Source organism: Bos grunniens, chromosome 4 (assembly GCF_055505025.1).
Source record: "Bos grunniens cultivar Pamir isolate PY7600 chromosome 4, Bosgru_T2T1.0, whole genome shotgun sequence".
In the NCBI taxonomy this organism is placed as follows: domain Eukaryota; kingdom Metazoa; phylum Chordata; class Mammalia; order Artiodactyla; family Bovidae; genus Bos; species Bos grunniens.
The window spans coordinates 56,150,974-56,172,386 of record NC_141168.1 but is presented as its reverse complement, the minus strand read 5'-3'; the positions used below and the strand labels follow the sequence as shown (position 1 = coordinate 56,172,386).

The 21,413-nt window shown below is 43.7% G+C and overlaps 1 pseudogene; it reads right to left on the bottom strand.

The window, feature by feature from the left end:
• Positions 1–1,954: 1,954 nt before the first annotated feature.
• LOC147374187 (uncharacterized) lies at positions 1,955–19,653 on the bottom strand (annotated as a pseudogene).
• Positions 19,654–21,413: the final 1,760 nt, after the last annotated feature.

Genomic DNA, 21,413 nt, shown 5'->3' with positions numbered 1-21,413 from the left:
CACCATGCTGTTAAAGTCAGGCCATGATCTCTAGGTAATAGATGAGGAAGCCACCTTGCAATTGTTTGTCAGTGTCTGGGGTAAGAGGCAGAGCAGTGCCTTGACTCCAGGGCTTCTGCCTGCAAGGGCATTGGTCTTCTGGACTGTAGCTGCTTACAGAGTCTATGCTTCAGTAATCCTGTAACAGAAAGGATATTCCATGTAGAAATGCCATGGGGGACAAAGGATGCATTGGGGGGTGGTCCCTTGGGTTTCACCTCAGCCGGTCCTCATAATCAGTGGTGTTAAGGGCCACGCAGGGTGGGTCTGGACCAGGTGGAGCTGTGTGCACACTATCCTCTGCAGCAGCGTGAGATGGTGTTTGTTAAGAAGGGGTGCTGCTGCCTTAAAGACATTGTACAAAGATCCTTCATGCACACAATTAATATAGTGGTTCCCAGCCTCTTTCCCTCATTCCCCATCACCTCAAAGGGACCACCTTCAGCCTCTTTTAAGATGGTTATTTTGAAGCTTATCTGGACTAAAAAAGGACTAAACATACCAAAAGCAAACAATTTGCTGATAAACTCATCCTGTTCTTAAAAATCTCTTCCAAATCACTAAGCATGAATCAGAAAGTCATGTTAACGATCAGGAGTTAAGTTGTGACAATATCCCAACCTTTAGGTAGAAGGGGTAGGCTTACACATTTCTTCAGTCTAAAGGTTTTAGGACTAAGTCAGGAACTTAAAACTTCCCTGGGACCATTATGTATCCCATTCTTCACTTACCTGCTTTGGTCATTCTTTGCACCCCAGATGTAATCATCTCCCAAAGTTCCCCTTAGGGTGCTCCCTCCCCACTCCTGTCAGCTGTGCCCCTGCCAGTCCTAGGGTGCTCCAAACTCACGCTTCAACCGGGTGTGGGTGGTCTGCAGTCCAGTCCCTCAGTCTCACCATTTTACACTCCTACCTACAACCCACACAGCAAAGCAAATCAACTCTTGCCAACTTCAAACTCCTGTCTTTTTTTAAAGGTTCAGTTTTGTTAGTCCTTGCACGTATTTTTTACTCCTGTGTGAATCAGAACCCTCACCACTTGGTTCTGTTGAATAAAACTGCTTTTCAGCCATATAAGCACTCTCCATTCTAATTTCTCCTATAAAATACTTTATATGCTGGTTGAAATTCCTACAGCACATTCGCTTCATTTCTCTACTCAATCGAATTAGTCGCTTATTGCCTACAGGATAAAAATCTAAGTGAAAAAAACACTCCTTTACCCTATTCTTAGCCTCTTGCTCAATTCCTCACAATTCTCCCCTCTGGGAGGAGGATCTAAAACAGTTCTGCTCTGGCTGTCCATTTGAGCTCAGGCTGCTGTCTTCATCCCCACTCCAGACTTTCTCCTTTCACCTCCAAACCACAGATCCTGTCTGTTCCAATTCTCTGCCTCCATATGGACCACCCTTTCTCAGCAGTCCTGCTAGATTGATGTTCTCAACTATGCCAAACTCTCCTTACCACCACCACCCAGATCTTTATCATCTACTAATGTTTCAGATTACACTGCATTTCCCCTGAATGCAGGAATTCTAACTTAAGACCTCTTTTTGCAGATCCTTTGAATATGGGCAGTATAGTTAATAGGGCTTTCCAGGTGGCACGAGTGTTAAATAATCTGCCTGTTAATGCAGGAGATGTAAGAGACACAGCTTCGATCCCTGGGTTGGGAAGATCCCCTGCAGAATGGAATTTCAGCAACCCACTCCAGTGTGCTTGCCTTGGAGAATCCTATGGACAGAGGAGCCTGGTGGGCTATAGTACATATGGTGGCAAAGAGTTAGACACGACTGAAGTGACTTAGCACACAGCACACTATACTTTAAGTGACAACACACTTTCAAAGTGGAATGCTATTGATTCACCTGGTAGGGAACCACCACAGACAACCAAATAGTATATGAATCCATTAGTCACTTACACTCCAGTGATTTGTGAGAGGCTCTCCTGGACTGCAGTCCCTCCGACTTGGCCATGGTGGGTTTGCTTTGGAGCCTGACACCAGTGCTTTCACAGCCATCCTGTCGTAATAACAGGGACACACTCACATTGACCACAGACTTGTAAAAACTTGCACTTATTTCTGGTGGGCCAGACTACAAGTCGGGAAGGGACAGGGCTCTTAGGTGGCATCCTGATTATCCTTCCAGCCTTGTGATAAGACCTTCCTGTAGAAGATGTCAGAGGGCCCTGTGGACTCACTTCTTCAAGGAGGCATCCTACCTCATCCATGTCACCCTCCTCTTCCAGCTCAGAGTCTTCTGAATCCTCAAGAAGCACAACGGTCAAGACAGTAGTTTTCTTCAACAGATAGGCTGTCTTAGCATTTGAGAAGCTGTTCATGTCTTTCAGCTTCCTGCCTTTCACAGTCTTTTTAACTTTTGCACACCTTTTCAAGTTTTCATGATATGCCTCCTCAATCTCATCATTTAAGATCACTTCATCTTTATCCACGCTCAGTTTCCTGTTTGTAACTGTTTTTTCCATGATCCCCTGGTTTTGCTGTCTGATGCCGTCTCTTCACCCCTGGAAGGCATCTGCTGGGGAGATTTCTCTACCTGGGCTTTGTAGCAGCTCATGTCGCACTGGATGCCCTCATCCACTTTGTTGACCTGGGCCAACCAGGTAGGGGAGGAACCCTGTCCCTCATAGTTACTGTTCTCTTCCTCACCTTCATAATCCTGTTTATCCTGGTTCCTACACTTGGTCTGCTTTGCTGCATATCTCATGTCACACTGGATGCCTTCACCCACTTTGTTGGACTGGGTCAACCAGGCAGGGGAGGAACCATGCCCCTCAGTTATTCTCTACTGCACTTTCATATTCATACTCATCTTCATCCTGGTACCCACTCTCCACTGGCTCTGCTGCCTCTCATTTCCCATTGGATGCCCACATCCAGTCTATGCAGAGTAGGAGGAGGGGAGGAATACTGACACCCCTTATGGAGGATATGATCATCACTTCTGGATGGCATTTGCTGGGGGTCTCTCCAATTGCATGTCCTCACTTCCTTCATTTTGCAGGGAGGCAGGGAACAGTATATGGGAATAAAAACACTCCTCGTAACTACCAGAATAATCATCATCATCAAATTCAATGAGATCCCCATACTCCCACCATGGTCCTTCACTGCTTTCTGATGATGGCTCGTTCTGCTTATCACAGCACTGAACCATGTCCCCTTGGATGGCCTCATCTACTCTGTTGACCAGGGTCAACCAGGTAGGGGAGGAACTGCGTCGCTCACAGTCACTGGGTAACTCACCTACGTATTCATCCTCATCCTGGTACCCATTCTCCACCTGCTCTGCTCCTCCTCTCATTTCCCCCTGGATACCCTTATCCTCTCTGTACAGGGTGGCATGAGGGGCGGTATGACACTTAACGGAGGATGTGAGTGTCACCTCTGGAGGATGTTTGCTGGGGATAGATATTCCCTAAGCTGTATGCCCTCACCTACTTCATTTGGCAGGGGGACAGGGGACATTGAGAGTGGGGAGTGAACTCGTCATAACTCTCAGAATCAAAATCATCATCATCATCAGGTTCAATGAGGTCCCGATAATCCCACCACGGTCCTGCACTGCTTTCTGATGATGACTCGGGCTGTGCATCATGGCACTGACCCACGTCACCCTGGTGCCCTCATCTACTTTGTTGACCTGAGCCAACCAGGTAGGTGAGAGAATATCTCCCTCAGGGTGGCCACTGCTCTCTACCTCTTCCTCTTCAGCCACATTCTCAGGGATACTGGTCACCACTCGCATGTCATGGCTGTTGCCTTCTGAGTTCACATCTTGCTTTTTATCCAAATTTTCAGCCTGCTGAGGTTCAGCTTCTGTTTGCGTGTCTTTTGTTTTCATTTCTTTCCAGCAGCCACCATATTGTTGGAACTGTGCCATGTTATAAAACATTGGGACCATGGATCTTTGGTCAAGAGTAGTGGGTAACAGGGACTGAGGGATGAGGAAGGTAGGATGCTCATTGAGCACCACTGGAAAATACAGACTTCCACTTGTGAAACCTAGAAAGAGAAGGGGATAGTTAGCCATCCTGTCTCCTGCCACCAGTCACAACATTCAGCCAGTACACACTGCACAGCCACAGCTGCTCACACCCACCACCGGCCTCCCGCCTAGTCTTCTACCAAAGCTACCAAAGCAAAGGACATAAAGTCCTCCCCTAGTTGTTACATGAGTAACTCCTAACGACTTTCTTAACCCATCTCCCATGCCTCTCACAGGTCTACAATCCGTTTTGCTTCCAGAACAACCTCTGAACAATCTGTGATCCTCACTCCAGTTACAGTAGTTGAATGGCACATCATGGGCTATCAGATAATGAGGGACAGTGACCACATTCCCTAGGATGGCATAAAGCACCTCATCATCTAGTTTCTCACTGTATCACCTCATTAAGATGTCCGTGGTCCAATAAGGACCTAGGCATGGATGGGTCATTCCCCATAAGGTAACTTCCCTTTCCCTCCTTTCCCTGCTATCAAAACCTAATCATCTTTAAAAGGAAATCCCGCCAACACAAGGACCTAGAAAGCTTGAGACATTTTTCTAAGAAAAATCAGTTGGACAGAAAAAAGTAAATGTTGTATGATCACTTTTGTAAAGATACAGAAAAAGTGGAATTGCAGAAATAGAATGGTTGTTGACAGGTGGGAGTGTAGAGAAATGGGGAGATGGCCCATGTCAGAAATCCTAATTCAGCTTATTATACATAAGACAAAACTGAGGCAAAGAAGTTAAATATTTACTAAAATCAACCCATACAGAAGAACATAATTCAGGGAATTCCCTGGCAGTCCAGTGGTTAGGACTCTGCTCTTTCACTGCTGAGAGCACTGGTTCAATCCCTGGTTGGGAAACTAAGATTCCATGTTCCCTGATGTGGTGAAAACAAAACAACAACATATCCGATAAATCAGCCATCTCTTTCAATTCTGTAGGACTGTGTACTCCATGTCTTAATATTCAAAAGGTGTTAAGACATTCTGGATATGTAAAATGCATGGAAGTCACTTAATCCCAAAAGAGTTAAAAAAAAAAAAAACTAATACAATGCAAGCTTTTCTCAGATCATTCACAGTGAAGTTACAGGGAAAACTGATCCCCAATACTAGACAGCCATGTGATCAGAAAGCTAAAACATACAGGAACGGAAACCCTGTAGGGGATCTCATCTCTATCTGCCAACCACAAGTGGCTTCATCCCTGAATTCCAGGTTTCATAGGACCATCCATCCATCCTAAGTCACTTCATCGTGTCCGACTTTGCAGCCCTGTGGACTGCAGCTGGACAGGCTCCTTTATCCATGGGATTCTCCAGGCAAGAATACTATAGTGGGTTGCCACGCCCTTCTCCAGGGAATCTTCCCCACCCAGGGATGTAACCCACTGTCTCTTACGCCTCCTGCACTGGCAGGTGGCTTCTTTACCACTAGGACCACCTGGGAAGCCCTCATAGGACAATAAATCCTATCAGTCTTTCCTCACTAAAATCTGAGCCATGTTACAATTAAGAAAAACTCATTATAAATCTTATTTCTATTTCCAGCACTTACACTTTTAATTCTCCCAAACCACAACTCTAAAGGACAAATAAAATAATGTAAATCTTAAGGGTATGGGAAAACCAGAGGTATACAGCAACTCAGTCTGTGAATTCTCAGAATGTTTAAGATACATTCTTCCTCTCACAAACTTCCCTCCACTCTGTATTCTGTACTCAAGAGACTTTTCCTCACACAATTCTTGTCTCTGCAGCATTTCAAAACAGCATTTCAACATCTGTAGTCATTAGAGAATCTCCAGAGGAAAAAAAAAAAAAGAATCTCCAGAGAAACAAACCCAATGGTTTATGTACAGTAAGGTTTCTTGAAGGAAGTGGCTCATGGTGGAGGTGCTAGTCCAACACCTGCCAGGTAGAGACACAGTGAGGAACTGTAGGTCACCAGCCATAAGCTGGCTCAAGGTTCTCTTTCTCAGACTGACTACTATTCATCTGGGAATGGTGACTGACGAATTCAAAAGCTCTCCTCATCACACTTGGTTTTCTACTTGGTTTTCTACTTGGAAAAGTTACACTATATACACAACAGGCTTTATCCACAGCAGGATACTTGGGAGAATCACCCCATGGATCCTCCTGGCTGCCCACAGCCCCTTTCCCCCATGCACTGAATGAAATCCTAGATGTCTAACTTCCAGACATTTTCAAGTCTTGTTTGTCCTTCTTCCTCCAAAATACTTTTCTGACCTCACATAATAGCTTTTAGAATGTTTGTTGTTGTTTATTTGCTAAGTCATGTCTGCCTCTTGCGACCCCAGGACCTGTAGCCAGCCATGCTCCTCTGTCCATGGGATTTCCCAGGCAAGAATACTGGAGTGGGTTGCCATTTCCTTCTCCAGGGGATCTTCCCCACCCAGGGATGGAATCCAAGTATCCTGCATTGGCAGATTCTTTACCTCTGAGTCCCCTTAGAATGTTTAGGCCTCATCAAAACAAGTATAGAGACTAGGACCTGTAAGGTACCTCGTCCAACCAGACTGGTCTCACAACCCAAGGAGACTTTGGCTGGATTACTCTGTGAGCCTGAGCCAATCTCTGACTGAGAGCCTACTGCTTCTGCTGCTACTAAGTCACTTCAGTCGTGTCCGACTCTGTGTGACCCCATAGACGGCAGCTCACCAGGCTCCCCCGTCCCTGGGATTCTCCAGGCAAGAACACTGGATTGGGTTGCCATTTCCTTCTCCAATGCATGAAAGTGAAAGTGAAGTCGCTCAGTCGTGTCCGACTCTTCTCGACCCCATGGACTGCAGCCTACCAGACTCCTCCATCCATGGGATTTTCCAGGCAGGAGTACTGGAGTGGGGTGCCATTGCCTTCTCCAGACTGAGAGCCTAGGTTCCCTCATTTGGGGAGCAAGGGCAGCAACAATACCGAGCTCATGGGTTGATGTCAAATGAGAGAACCCATTTCTACTATTGAGCAGAATAACTGGCACAAAGCTAGAATTCGCATATTTTCTCTTAACCTGAACCACAATCACTGCTCCATGGGCTGCCAGTCTCTTTCGTGTGAACACAGGGTGAAGGGAAGTAATGGACAAAGGTGTTAGAAAACCTTCAGGCTTTGATTTACAGGGAGGGTCCCTAATCCCACTGAACCTCCTTGGGGATTCAGATTCCTCACCTGCCCCAGGAATGGAGAGTGGATTATAGGCAGGATTCTGGTCCCAGGGACCCAGGTGAGGCTTCTGGGCCATGACCGGCACATAGAAGAAAGGTCTGGAGGTACTGCCTCTATAAGCCTCCCTTCTTTAGCTCAGCGTCTGCCTCTATGAGCCTCTGTGGTGGCACACACGACTGGAACTGCTGTGAACTTGCCTTCAAGGCTGCCTATACTACGGGTTCTGAGGGCTCCCACCTTTATATACCATGTGGGCCGCACGTGCTAAGTCTGACGCAGGTCTCGCTCCTGCCCCGCCCGGCTAGGCCCCGCCCTCGGCTGTTCCACGCCTGCGTCCTGCACAAGGCCTCACGTGGGGCAGCTTCCACCCAAGACGCTGGAAGAAGCCGGTGCTGAGACTTGGTGGAGGAAAGCGGTCCCCTGCACCCTGCTTCCTGGTGAATCCCAGTCCTCCCTTCTACACATCCCTGTGCGTGTGGGCCTTGGCTCTTCTAGAGGACAGAGCCCTTTTGCCCCCCACGGTCTCCCCGACTTTCCCCTCTCTGAGTGTGTTGAGTTAGTTGGATCGTGGCTGCTGGTTTGAGCTCCTGGTCTCCTTCCTTCCTTGGGCCCAAAGCCGCTGACACTTAAGGAGGAGGAGCCTACCGAGAAGAAGCGGAAAGGAAGGAGGCCAACCTGGACCTAGGACAGACCTGAGGGGGGGAAGATTCCCACAGGTGGGGTGAGCAAGAGTGCTTCATGCTGCTGAGACCAACATCTCGGGGGAAGGGGCTCTGGCTAAGAGGACCGCAGCGATCGCTGTAAGTGATGGGACAGGGAGGTGTGGGCAGTCGACTCTGGGGTGATGGGGGGGTAGTGAGAAGGGGAAGCGGCCACCTACAGTATTCTTTGTACATGAGAGAAAAGAAAGACAAAGAGTAGTGAAGAGGGCAGAAATAGTACTTCTAGGGAGCACTGAAAGTTTGGAATGACTGTGTTACTGCATAGAAATTGTGTTTGGCCAGAAATTGCAGTTGGTGAAACAGTATTCTTTGTGAAAAACAAAAACAAAAACTCTAGAGGTGACCTGCCAGAGGGCTGGTCTGGTGGCTTCTTGGTTTCACAACTGACCTGATCTAGTTCACTCATTACCCTAACATCCTTAGCACTGGCTTCCTTCATCAACTTGCCCAGTTATCCAAATACCTGTTCCAAACAGAAGGCACGTGGAAAACGAGAGAAGTGGTACAGGGATGGGGAGCAGGGGAAGCCCAAAGCGTGCACAGCTGCTGTGCAGGCGTTAATGTGGTTTTCAAGGAACAACTAGAATATACAACCAACTTCAGATTATATCTCTTTGGTTACCCTCAGCTGAAAAGATGTCTGGGAGTGCTTGTTTTTGAGTTGGACATATTGCTACTTGGAATAAAGTGGGATGCTGTGATTAAGAAAGAGTGATGGCCCACCAGAAGTAAGTACAAGTTATTACAAGCTTGGGCTGAATGTGAGTGCCTCCCTGTGCTTTACTAGTTGAAAGGACAGGATGGCTGTGAAAGCACTGGTGTCAGACTCCAAAGCAAACACACCGATGTCAAACCGGAGAGGTGGGAGTCCATGGGGAGCCTCTCACAAATCACTGGCATGAAGATTACTGCGTATACTCCTCAGGCAGCTACAGTTCTGTGGAAGATCATAGCCTTGGGCCAGAAGCCCTGAGGCAAAGCGCTGCTCTGCTTTTTACCACTTGTTGCTCAAACTACCGCACAATTGCACTCATCTCACACGCTAGTAAAGTAATGCTCAAAGTTCTCCAAGCCAGGCTTCAGCAATACGTGAACCATGAACTTCCTGATGTTCAAGCTGGTTTTAGAAAAGGCAGAGGAACCAGAGATCAAATTGCCAACATCCGCTGGATCATGGAAAAAGCAAGAGAGTTCCAGAAAAACATCTATTTCTGCTTTATTGACTATGCCAAAGCCTTTGACTGTGTGGATCACAATAAACTGTGGAAAATTCTGAAAGAGATGGGAATACCAGACCACCTGATCTGCCTCTTGAGAAACCTGTATGCAGGTCAGGAAGCAACAGTTAGAACTGGACATGGAACAACAGACCAGTTCCAAATAAGAAAAGGAGTACATCAAGGCTGTATATTGTCACCCTCCTTATTTAACTTATATACAGAGTACATCATGAGAAACGCTGGGCTGGAAGAAGCACAAGCTGGAATCAAGATTGCAGGGAGAAATATCAATAACCTCAGATATGCAGATGACACCACCCTTATGGCAGAAAGTGAAGAGGAACTGAAAAGCCTCTTGATGAAAGTGAAAGTGGAGAGTGAAAAAGTTGGCTTAAAGCTCAATATTCAGAAAACGAAGATCATGGCATCTGGTCCCACCACTTCATGGGAAATAGATGGGGAAACAGTGGAAACAGTGTCAGACTTTATTTTTCTGGGCTCCAAAATCACTGAAGATGGTGACTGCAGCCATGAAATTACAAGACGCTTACTCCTTGGAAGGAAAGTTATGACCAACCTAGATAGCATATTCAAAAGCAGAGACATTACTTTGCCAACAAATGTCTGTCTAGTCAAGGCTATGGTTTTTCCAGTGGTCATGTATGGATGTGAGAGTTGGACTGTGAAGAAAGCTGAGTGCCGAAGAATTGATGCTTTTGAACTGTGGTGTTGGAGAAGACTCTTGAGAGTCCCTTGGACTGCAAGGAGATCCAACCAGTCCATTCTGAAGGAGATCAGCCCTGGGATTTCTTTGGAAAGAATGATGCTAAAGCTGAAACTCCAGTACTTTGGCCACCTCATGTGAAGAGTTGACTCATTGGAAAAGACTCTGATGCTGGGAGGGATTGTGGGCAGGAGGAGAAGGGGACGACAGAGGATGAGATGGCTGGATGGCATCACTAACTCAATGGACGTGAGTCTGAGTGAACTCCAGGAATTGGTGATGGACAGGGAGGCCTGGTGTGCTGCAATTCATGGGGTTGCAAAGAGTCAGATACTACTGAGCAACTGAACTGAACTGAAGGCAAGTAGCTTCTTCATCTATGGAGTAGGGATCATACCCTGACTTCAACAGCACTGTTGTGAGAACAAATTAATGAAAAGAAAGTGTACCTTTTTTGTAAAAACAAACAAACCAAAACATGGAGGTAGATTTTAACTGAGTATGTAACTGTCTGTTGTAAGGGTTCAGATCATGAAAGAAGCAGTATTCTCTCACTTCCCTTTGCTCAATATTGTCCCCAGTCATCATTCTCCCTTCTTCCCTTCACAGCTAAGTTCCTCTATAGAGGATTATAAGCACTCAGCCTTCTCCACCTCCTATTCCTTCACTCACTGCGAACCCAGATTTTGTTACTATTACGCCCACTCATCCACCCTCACCAGGGACACTAATGAGCCACTTGCTGCTAAATGGCGTGGAAACTTTTCAGCTCATATCACTAAACTTCACCTCCCAGGTACCAGCCTAACTGGTTGTCTCTGCTGTCTCTTCTTAAAGGCTTTTACTAACTCTTTTCCCAAATTTCTCTCTTTCATGGTCCTGTTCTCCAGGTTATGGCCTTAAGGTTTTCTCCTTCTCTCTCTTATTGCACCTTCACTGTCTGCGTTTTCACCCTTTTTCAGGACTTCCAATATGCAACCAGCACACTGCTCCAGTCTCTCTACCAGATATTTATATCTCTGCAGAAGACTTTTGTTGTTGTTGTTAGGAGAGGCATGAATGATGATTTTTATATACATCCTTGTGGGGGAGGCAACATCGCAGCACACCTTCACAAGTGGTGTACCTGTTGGGCAGTTCTGTTACACACGCGTGAGTGGACAGTATGCTATTTAGACAATGTGTGGTTTTTCACCCAGCCAAACAGGTTTGTAGGTTTGAAATTGTTCTCTCTGGCAGTATGTTTGAGTATAACAACTTTATGTTGGAGGATAGTTGGCAAACTATGTGTAAGACTTATTAGGTCTGAGGGCAGGGCATACAATCCTTCAGAAACCCCCAAGAACACCCTCTGAATAGAAGGCCTTTCCAGTTCCCCTTGGTGGGAGGTCAGGGTCCAGTCTCCTTAGAAATAATATGTGAGTGGTCCCGTGCAGTTTAATATTTCTTACACTTCATCTTTTCCTATATAATTTTACTCTTTCATTTTTCCCTCTATATTCTACTGTTTTCATTATGGGCAGGAGAAATGGATGAAGGAAAATGGTCTATATGTATGCACTGAAACATAGAGTTGTTATAATGTTTGCTTTTTTAGAGGTCAAAGAACTATTTGGACTCATTCTAACCATTTTGAGCACTTTGCAGAAAAGAAAAAAAAAGCATATGCCTGTAAATTATTAAACAAAACATTTAAGTAGCAATGGTATAGAATGAAACTATTTTAAAGATAAATTAAAAAATACAAAGCTGCAAAGAGAGTGTTATGGTTGAATTGTGTCCTTTTAAAATCCTTTGTTAGAGACTTCCCTGGTGATCCAATGGTTAAAATTCCATGTTTCCACTTCAGAGGGCATGGGTTCAGTCCGTGGTTGGGGAGCTAAGATCCTGCATGCCATGCAGCAGGCTGAAAAAAAAGGATTAAAAAAGAAAATCCTGTTAAATTCAAACCTCCAGAACTTCAGACTGTGACTGTATTTGGAGTTAGAGCTTTTACTGAGGAAATTAAGGTAAAATGGGATCACATGGTTGGCCTAATCCAGTGTAACCTTCTAAGAAAATGAAATTAAGGACCCAGATATATGCAAGTACAAAAAGAAAGGTGGTCACAAGAAGAAACCAAACTTCTTGACTTCTTGATCTTGTGGACACCAGAACTATGAGAAATAAATTACTGTTGTTTAACCGACCCCATCTGTTTTATTCATACGGCAGCCCTAGCAAACTAATAGGGGCTTCCCTGGTGGCTCAGTGGTAAAGAATCCACCTGCAACACAGGATAATCAGGTTCCATCCCTGGAAGATCCCCTGGAGAAGGAAATGTAAACCCACTATTATTCTTGCCTGGAGAATCCGTTAGACAGAGGAGCCTGGTGGGCTACAGTCCATGGGGTGGCAAAGAGTCAGAAACGACTTAGCAACTAAACAAAAGCAGACTAATAAAGGTAATTAATAGATAGGATAGTGTGTTGTTTAAAGTGCCACAATGTGAAAAAGGAAACAACTTTTCTAACAACCAAATCAAGTCAGCATAATTTCTGCATTCTGGTATGATTGGCTTTTATTTCTAATAAAAAAAGAATATGATTGTTCTTGTATTATTTCAAAATATAAAATATCTTCATAATTCAAAATATACTCAAGTGCTACAGTCCATTAAACCTATGTTTTTCAACACATGAAATTATATCTCAGAATATTTTTCTATGAATTCCAGTGACTTACTGTATCAGAAACATCAAAACTTATGCTTTCTCTAGAGAACTGAGAACTATACAGTAGCTTGTTTCCTAAATATTTTTTGGTAAGCAAGATGACCTTAAAAGTTAGGGCATAATTATGGCAATCATTATAGTACACACTTTTTAAAAAGAAAGTCTTAAAAAATAAAAATAAGGAAGTCTTTTTTGTTTCACCTCTGAAAGCTTGGTCACAAGCTTTCACCTCTGAATGCATGGTCACAGATCACTTATATTATCTATTTCCATTATTGTTAACCTCAGACAAAGAGTGTCATTTCTTCTCAACCAACAATAGACCACCACTCACAGACTTTTAATAAAGACATTTTCTTTCCTTTTTAGAGGAAACATATCTTTAAAATGAACAGCCACACTATGAATTATCTCTTAAGGTGTAACAAATTAAGTGAGGACACTTTTGAGAAGAAGCATTCGGTATTAACTTTGTTATGTTTTATTACCTTATGTGAAACTATAGGTCCAGATGATTGGAAACATGATTTTCCCTGACATTGGGAGATCAGATTGAGAAATTCTGAGGTTTAGGTTGGGCTACATTCTCTTTGCTGGAACATTTATTTGGATGACATTTATACAGTTAACCTCAACCCCCATAATATTTGGAACTCACCATGATTCATATTCTGCAAGCACTAGTTAGCACCTGTGTCCTTAGGAAACTATCTAAATCCTTCCGATTTTGTCTTTGGAAAGACTGTGTCAAATAGTCACTGTTGAGACGACAGATGCATCACGAGAACTCAGAAAGTGTCCGTTCTCTCTCCCATTTCAAAGTGAAGAAAGGCAAAACAGGAGAGGACAAGTCCAGCTGAAAAAGAATCAGAGAACTGGGTTTAGGTTCACTTGTGCCACTTCCTGCCTCTGTGTCCTCAGGCATGTCACCTCTGCTTTGATTCCTCACTTAGAAGAAAGATAATCTACCTACTAGGTTGTGGATGTGGAGGATGTCAGAACCCCTTGGTTTGTGTGTGTGTGTGTGTGTTAATTACGGTAGAAACATCATAAACCCATGGGTTCCAAAAGAGTTTATTAAATATTGCAGCATGATAAACACATAGGTTTGATTTTGTCTCTTGTTCCTGGCACAGATAACCTAAAACACTTGGGCTTTCCTGAGTGATGGAAAAGAATCTTCTGTTTTCCTAACAAGCCCTTTTGGAGGAGTCCCTGCTGCTGCTGCTAAGTCGCTTCAGTCGTGTCCGACTCTGTGCAACCCCATACTCGGCAGCCCACCAGGCTCCCCCATCCCTGGGATTCTCCAGGCAAGAATACTGGAGTGGGTGCTAATAAGGGGCTCAAGGGGCTAACTACAGGGTGGAGGCCAATCACCAGAAAGATTAAACAAGATTAGAGGGTTTGCTGGAGATTCAGTTAAATAAAACCTTGAACAAGGAGATTAGGAGAGCTTTCAAGCTCTCCCTCCAGATTTTTGACTGTTTTCATAATAGGTGAGAGAAATAGTGTGGGGAAAAAATGGGTTACTTGTCTGTATACTGATGGGATGGGAAGAGGATGTGAGGGCATGGGAGCGGTGTGCCCTTCCCATACTCCCCAAACTTGACTTAGGCACTGTTGTGGAGGGGAAGGTCTGCCTTCTCCACCTCTGGAGGACTGTGACTGAACTAATAATATTGACACAGCCAGATTAATGGGAGAAGTAGAAACAAAATTTAATTCATGCGTAAGGAGGTCCTGTAAGAATAGGACCCAAGAGGTGTCCAAATCAGGCAGCTGTTACACTTTTTAGAGACAGATACAATAAATCTGTGAGGTGTACACAGGACAAAACTTAGATTTTAGGTGCTTAATTAGTGAAGAATCTAAAGAGAGATTAGGCCTAAGGTGGTAAATTTAAAGAAGGAATAAGGTGTTTCCAGAGGCATCTTGGCTCTGAATTCCCAACTCTGGGGATAAAGGGGTGTCCTTCTACCTCTGGGTGTGGGGAGGGCACCTTTCACAGGGGAGGTTGATTTCCTGGTTTTCAGGGAGACACAGGAGGTTCAGGATTTCCTATTTCCTGCCAATCCAAGAGACATAAGAGGTGCAGGTTTGATCCCTGGGTCGGCAAGATCCCCTGGAGGAGGGTGTGGCAACCCACTCCAGTATTCTTGCTTGAAGAATCCCATAGACAGAGGAGCCTGGTAGGCTACAGTCATAGGTTCGCACGGAGTCAGACACGACTGAAGTGATTTAGCACACATGCGCTGGAAAAGACAGAAAATACGCTGAGGCATTGCCTCTAAAGGCCATTTGGGGGAGGTCCTCATCGATACACATGCATTCAGGCCTGGCTGCAGCAATGATAAAGCAGCTGTTGGGAAGCCAGAGGAGCAGAGGCCAGAGCCTCTGTCCATCTTCACTCAGAAGTGGTGACTGAGGCTGATGTACAAGGGGAACAACAACAGCAAAAAAAAAGACTTAAATTTTGGAAAACAGGGAAATTACCCTCCTATTTTTAACTCAGCTACCTGCTATTCTGCAAAAGACAATTTCTAGAACAGTTTTGAGTGGGTAATTTTTCCTCCAGATCCACAAACTGAAGCTAGTGTCTAGCTTACTAAAAGAAAAGGAAAAAAAAAACCAGAAGTGTACATAATATTTAAGACCCTGAGAATTTCATAGGAGAGCTGAATGCTGCTGTAAAGTGCTCTTTAAGTCTTTTTTTTTTTTTTTAATCTTCTAATGAATAAAATTACAGGAATTTCAGGGGACAGAGATGGGATTTGTTGTATGATAAATATATATATGAGTAGTTCTAGTCTTTGTATATTGAGAAACAGTGATTGGGGCATTTTTAAAGATAGCTGGCTACACTTGTTTTCCTTCATTATAATAAATTTATCATAACTCAGTAAATATGGACTTGCCCTAGAGGTAGTTCTTAATAACTTTGAAATAGTAAGGTCTTGCCAAGGCTTCTGATGAGCCAAATTCATACTCCTGAATATTAAACACAGACTAAGCTTTCTGGTGTGAATATCTTTTTTTTTCTTTTTAATGTATTTACTTATTTATTTTAAATTTATTCATTTTAATTGGAGGCTAATTACTTTACAATATTATAGTGGTTTTGCTGTACATCGCCATGAATCAGCCACGGGTGTACACGTGTTCCCTATCCTGAACCCCCCTCCCTGGTGTGACTGTCTTGAAGGAGCAGTTTCTAAATATACAGAGATAACTTGACTGTCTATGTTTCATCCTGTGTTACATCCCTCCATATTGACATTTGATGAAGATTTTAATTTATATGAAACTTCTAAAGCACAGTCAAAGTTCCTCCTGGGAAATGTCAACTCTTTAGGATAAGCAATCCTATATGAATAATACCAAAACGTGACCATTTGGTAGAGAACAGACTATTTAAAATGTTAAGTTTCCTGAAAAATAAAATATGCAAGTCTTCAAAATGGCATACACATACAAAAACAAAGGTTAATGCTCCTTGGAGCACATTTCTTAAAGTGCTTGCAAGTGTGTAAATAATTTATGTTACATGACTAGTGACTTCATTGAAAATCTACATAATTTAGTTTTATCTCTGGATTACCTCAGTTGACCTTTGTGAAGGTTTTATCTGTGTAGAATGGTTGGTTGATTTGTTTTAACCTATTAGGATTTTAAAAAGTATTCTATATTAATGTAAAATTCTACTAAAAAATACCTTGTTCTAGGGAGCTGAATAGTTCAGTCTATCATTTGCAAAGGGATTGTTGAGACCATATAGCAACTTTTTTTTTTTTTCAATTTAAGCCAAATTTAGCAAAACCAGATCCCCCCTCTGTCTCTGCCTTGGAAATGCACTGCAGCCCCTTAGAATTCCAAGTCTTAAGTAAAGAGCTCAAAAATATTTTTTTAGAGAAATTAATTAAAAACAGTGAGATCTAGGGACTTTGCTGGTGGTTCAGTGGTTAAGGCACCATGTTTCTATTGCAGGGGGCACAGGTTTGGTCCCTGGTCAGGGAATTAAGATCCTATATGCTGTGCAGTTTTTCTCAAGGGCTATAGATAATATTGTGAGCTGTATCCTCTAAGCTGTCTTAGAGATACCGAAACCCCTCATGGGGGAGAAGTTAACTGCATGATGAACAGACTGTAGCCATGACACAAGCTGTCAAAGCTGCCACAATTCCAAGAACTGGCCTCAAGAAATGAAAACAAACCAACCCTGGAACTGAAGAGTAACTGAACTTAATCAAGATCATGCTAGTCAGACCACCTGTGACCAATTTCAAGATGACTGTCAGAGCTGCCTCTGCTGTTTCTGCATGTAGCTCCCTCTCTCTGTCTGTAAAAGCTCTTTCCTCCTGATTGTCACTGGGTTGAGAGAGTAGTCGGCCTTTGGACAGGCGTCTGCCCTCCCAACTCCACCCTTGGTTGCTGGCATACAAAATAAAGCAAACTTTTCTATCAAGCTGGCCTCTTTATTGACTTTTGAGTGAGGAGCAGCCAGACCCCACTTTCAGTTACATTAGGGGTGTTCAAGAATATTGTTCTTGAGTTTCTGCAAATGATGTATTTATTATTATCAATGAATTAATTATTTGATACAAAAGTAGAAACGAATGAACGAAAGGGACCCAAATACAAACCAGTGGTGAAGACTGGTGGTGTAGCAGTTGTGGATGAGGAAATACATGCCTCCAAGTTGGAGCATAACAGCAACCAGAAAGACATTATGGAGTAGTCGGGACAGAAGCAATGCACTTCGGGTGTCACTGTCTCCCATCACACCAAGATGGGACTGCCTAGTTGAAGGAAAACAAGCTCAGGGCTCCCGCTGATTTGCACTGTGGTGAGTTGTATAATTATTTTGTTATATATCACAATGTAATAATAATAGAAATAAAGTGCATGATAAATGTAATGTGTTTGAATCATCCTGAAACCATCCCATCCTCCCAACCCTCACCACCTCTGTTGTGAAAAAATTGTCTTCCACAAAACCAATCCCTGATGCCAAAACAGTTGGGGATTGCTGATATACATGATATATTTATTAATTCATCTATGTTATATATTACATAATTGTTTCTGCAGGTTGGAAGTCTGGGCACAGAGTGGCTGGTTTTCTGCTTCAGTTCAGTCACTCAGTTGTGTCCAACTCTTTTGCAACCCCATGGACTGCAGCACACCAGGCTTCCCTGTCCATCACCAACTCCTGGAGCTTGCTCAAACTCATGTCCATTGAGTCAGTGATGCCATCCAATCAGCTCATCCTCTATTGTCCCCTTCTCCTCCTGCATTCAATCTTTCCCAGCATCAGGGTCTTTTCTAATGAGTCAGTTCTTCGTATCAAGTGGCCACAATATTGCAGCTTCAGCTTCAACATCAGTCCTTCCAGTGAATATTCAGGACTGATTTTCTTTGGGATTGACTGGTTTGATCTCCTTGCAGTCCAAGACCTCACAAGAGTCTTCTCCAACACCACAGTTCAAAAGCATCAATTCTTCAGTGCTCAGCTTTCCTTATAATCCAACTCTCACATCCACACTACTGGAAAAACCATAGCTTTGACTAGACAGAAATTTGTTGGCAAAGTAACATCTCTGCTTTTTAATATGCTGTCTAGGGAGAAGGCAATGGCACCCTACTCCAGTACTGTTGCCCGGAAAATCCCATGGATGGAGGAGCCTGGTAGGCTGCAGTCCATGGGGTCGCTAAGAGTCAGACACGACTGAGTGACTTCACTTTCACTTTCCACTTTCATGCATTGGAGAAGGAAATGGCAACCCACTCCAGTGTTCTTGCCTGGAGAATCCCATGGACGGAGAAGCCTGGTAGGCTGCAGTCCATGGGGTCGCACAGAGTCGGACACGACTGAAGCGACTTAGCAGCAGCAGCAGCAGCAGGTTGGTCACAGCTTTTCTTCCAAGGAGAAAGTGTCTTTTAATTTCATGGCTGCTGTCACCATCCGTAGTGATTTGGGAGCCCCAAAATATAAAGTCTTTTACTCTTTCCATTGTTTCCCCATTTATTTGGTTTTCTGCTTAGCGTCTCACTGGATTGAGATCAAGGTGTCTTCATGGCTGCCATCCTCATCTGGATGGAGTCTGGGGTGGTCTTCCAAGCTCCCTGCTTGTTGGCAAAATTCATTTATGAGGTCCCTACCCCTTGCTGGCTGTCAGCTGGGGGCTTTGAGTTCTGGGAGGCTTCCTACTTTTCCTTTCCAGGTGACTTCTCCATCTTCAAGCCAGAAAAACATGACAAATCCTTGTGTTTCAAATTTGCAACCAACCAGACTTTAAACTTTCTGAGTTTAAAAAGCTTGTCTGATTAAGTCATGCCACAGAGATAACCTCCCAGTCTTAAGGTCAACTGTGCCATTTAACATAACCTAATCATGGGCATATGGGGCCTCCCTGGTGGCTCAGATGGTAAAGAATCTACTTGTAATATGGGAGATCTGGGTTTGATCCCTGGGTCAAGAAGATCCTCTGGAGGAAGAAATTGCAACCCACTCCAATATTCTTTGCTGAGAAATTCCATAAACAGAGGAACCTGGCAGGCTACAGTCCATGGGGTCGCAAGAAGAGTCAGATACCACTTAGAGACTAACAATCTCTAATTGTTAGAGATCATGGGCATAAACCCATCACATTGACAGCGTCCAGGGCATGGGACTCAGAATAATTTCTACAGAGAAATATTCTCAGAATATTTCTACAGAGATGTTGTGTTGTCAAGATTGAGTTTTTCCTTTTGTGAAGATAAAAGTTACACATATTCTGAAAAAAAAAATCCATACCTAAATAGTCAGTGAGATGTAGAAAGCAAGGATTAATGGTGATTAGGTGATTGACTATCTTAAGAGTTTGGCTGGATGGTCTACTGACCCTTGGAGCAGTGATGAATTTAGGCTTTGGCTGGTAACAGGAAGAAACTTGGGGAGCCCCAGCATGGTCCCAGCACCCATGAGTACCATTCACTGCTAACAGCTGGCACTTGATCTCCGGTCAGCCTGATGCTCAAATCCATGGTGTGCCTACTCCAGTCATAGGAGTGTGAGGTCATTTGGCAGGAGACTGGAACAAAGAATGGCTGGAAAATTCTGCTTCTGCTTTATCCAAGGTTGAACCTGTCTGAATCTTAGGTTGTTGAACATTTCATTCCTGAACCTTAGAAGAAAAATAATGACATGAGCTGGCCACCAGAGGACACTGTGGACCAGGCTACTAGTTGCTGAAGCCAAGGCAACTTCATTTCTTCCAGATTGTGCATTTCAAATCAAGTCTGGTCTTCCATTCTGCTATACTTACTTTGGGATCACACCACAAGGGCAGGTAAAGGGTTGAATCAATAGTATTTTACACTTATTTTTGAAAAGGAGGAATCTTTTCCTTCATCTTTTCTCCATGAGGTGGTGTAAAAAAAAACTGTCTCTAAGTATGTAACATGGATAAAAATGCAGGCTCTAGAATCAGACTCACCCTGAGCTCTGGTTCCAATCAATCAGTTGTTAGTTGTGTGAGTTTAGGTGTCTACTTAATGTCTCCGATTTCAATCCTCTCATTTCTTCACTGGGAAAAAATAGCCACCTCTCAGAGTTGTAAAAACTAAAATAATATATACAATGCATCCAGTATAGTTTTCAATCAGATAGTAAGTGCTCAATAAATGGCAGTAGTTATTACTACTATTTAAAGAGACTGTGGACCAACTTATTTTTATGTTTTCTGACACAGAAATTCCATTTCAACAATTCAAGCTGTCACTTAGTCCACAACATTGCCCCCAAGAATTGAGCCCTTTTCATCTTCGTATTCTTCTATCACAAAGCTCAGTGCCTAGGCACAAGTGTTCATGTGATTTGTTGAATTAAATGATGTCAATAGAGTAAGAAGCTATCTTTTAAGACAAGTTTGAGAAAATGGGCATTACTACTGGGAAAATGGCTGAACTTACAGAGCAATTACCTTTAAGGTTAGCAGAGGAAGTAAAATAAAGAGACAAGGAGATTTCAAAATGTTCCTGTTTATCATGAACAATACAGTCATTTATTCAACACCTACTTTGTGCCTGCCCTCTGGAAGCTCACTGCCTGCCTGGGAGCCAGATCTCCCTAGCCATGATCCAGTGTGGTGAATAGGTTAGCTTTTGCAGCACATGGAGAGGGAAGGATGGATTCTGCTTGTGGTGGGGATGGGAATCTGGAATACAGGTGCTGCTGAAAATCGAACCTGGCTCCGAATGGAGTCCTGGGTAGTGTTACGGCATTCTGTTCTCTGAAGGATCTGTTTGTGTTCTCTAGTTTACAAGGAGGATGAGGGATCTCTTGGAGGTTGTAGGTTAGACCCATTCAGGCTTATCTGATGGATTTGTAAGAGAAGTGCTACATACAAAGCCAGTTTGAAGGGAGGGATTTCAGAGGTCTCAGAAAGACTTCTTGGAGTCAAAAGTTGGGGGATAACTCCAGGCCACAATAAGTCTAGCTCCTCCCAGAAGCCATCACTTCAAACCAGATAAATGGTTTGGAAGGAAGACAAAGACCCAGAAGAACTGACCTATATAAATGACTTAACTGCCTCTTCACTGTGCTCCTCCTCACTAGGGGGACGCCCACACCCTTTCTCTGGGTGTGCATCTCTGCCTTGCTTCTATCTCAGCTAAACAAACCGTTTCTCTGTGCTCTCCCACTTGTTGTTGTGGCATGTCTGTACTGATAAACTCTGTACCTGCATTTACAGTTTTCTGCCTCCGTGATAAGTGCATTTTTCACTGGGGACAAGGATCCAGGG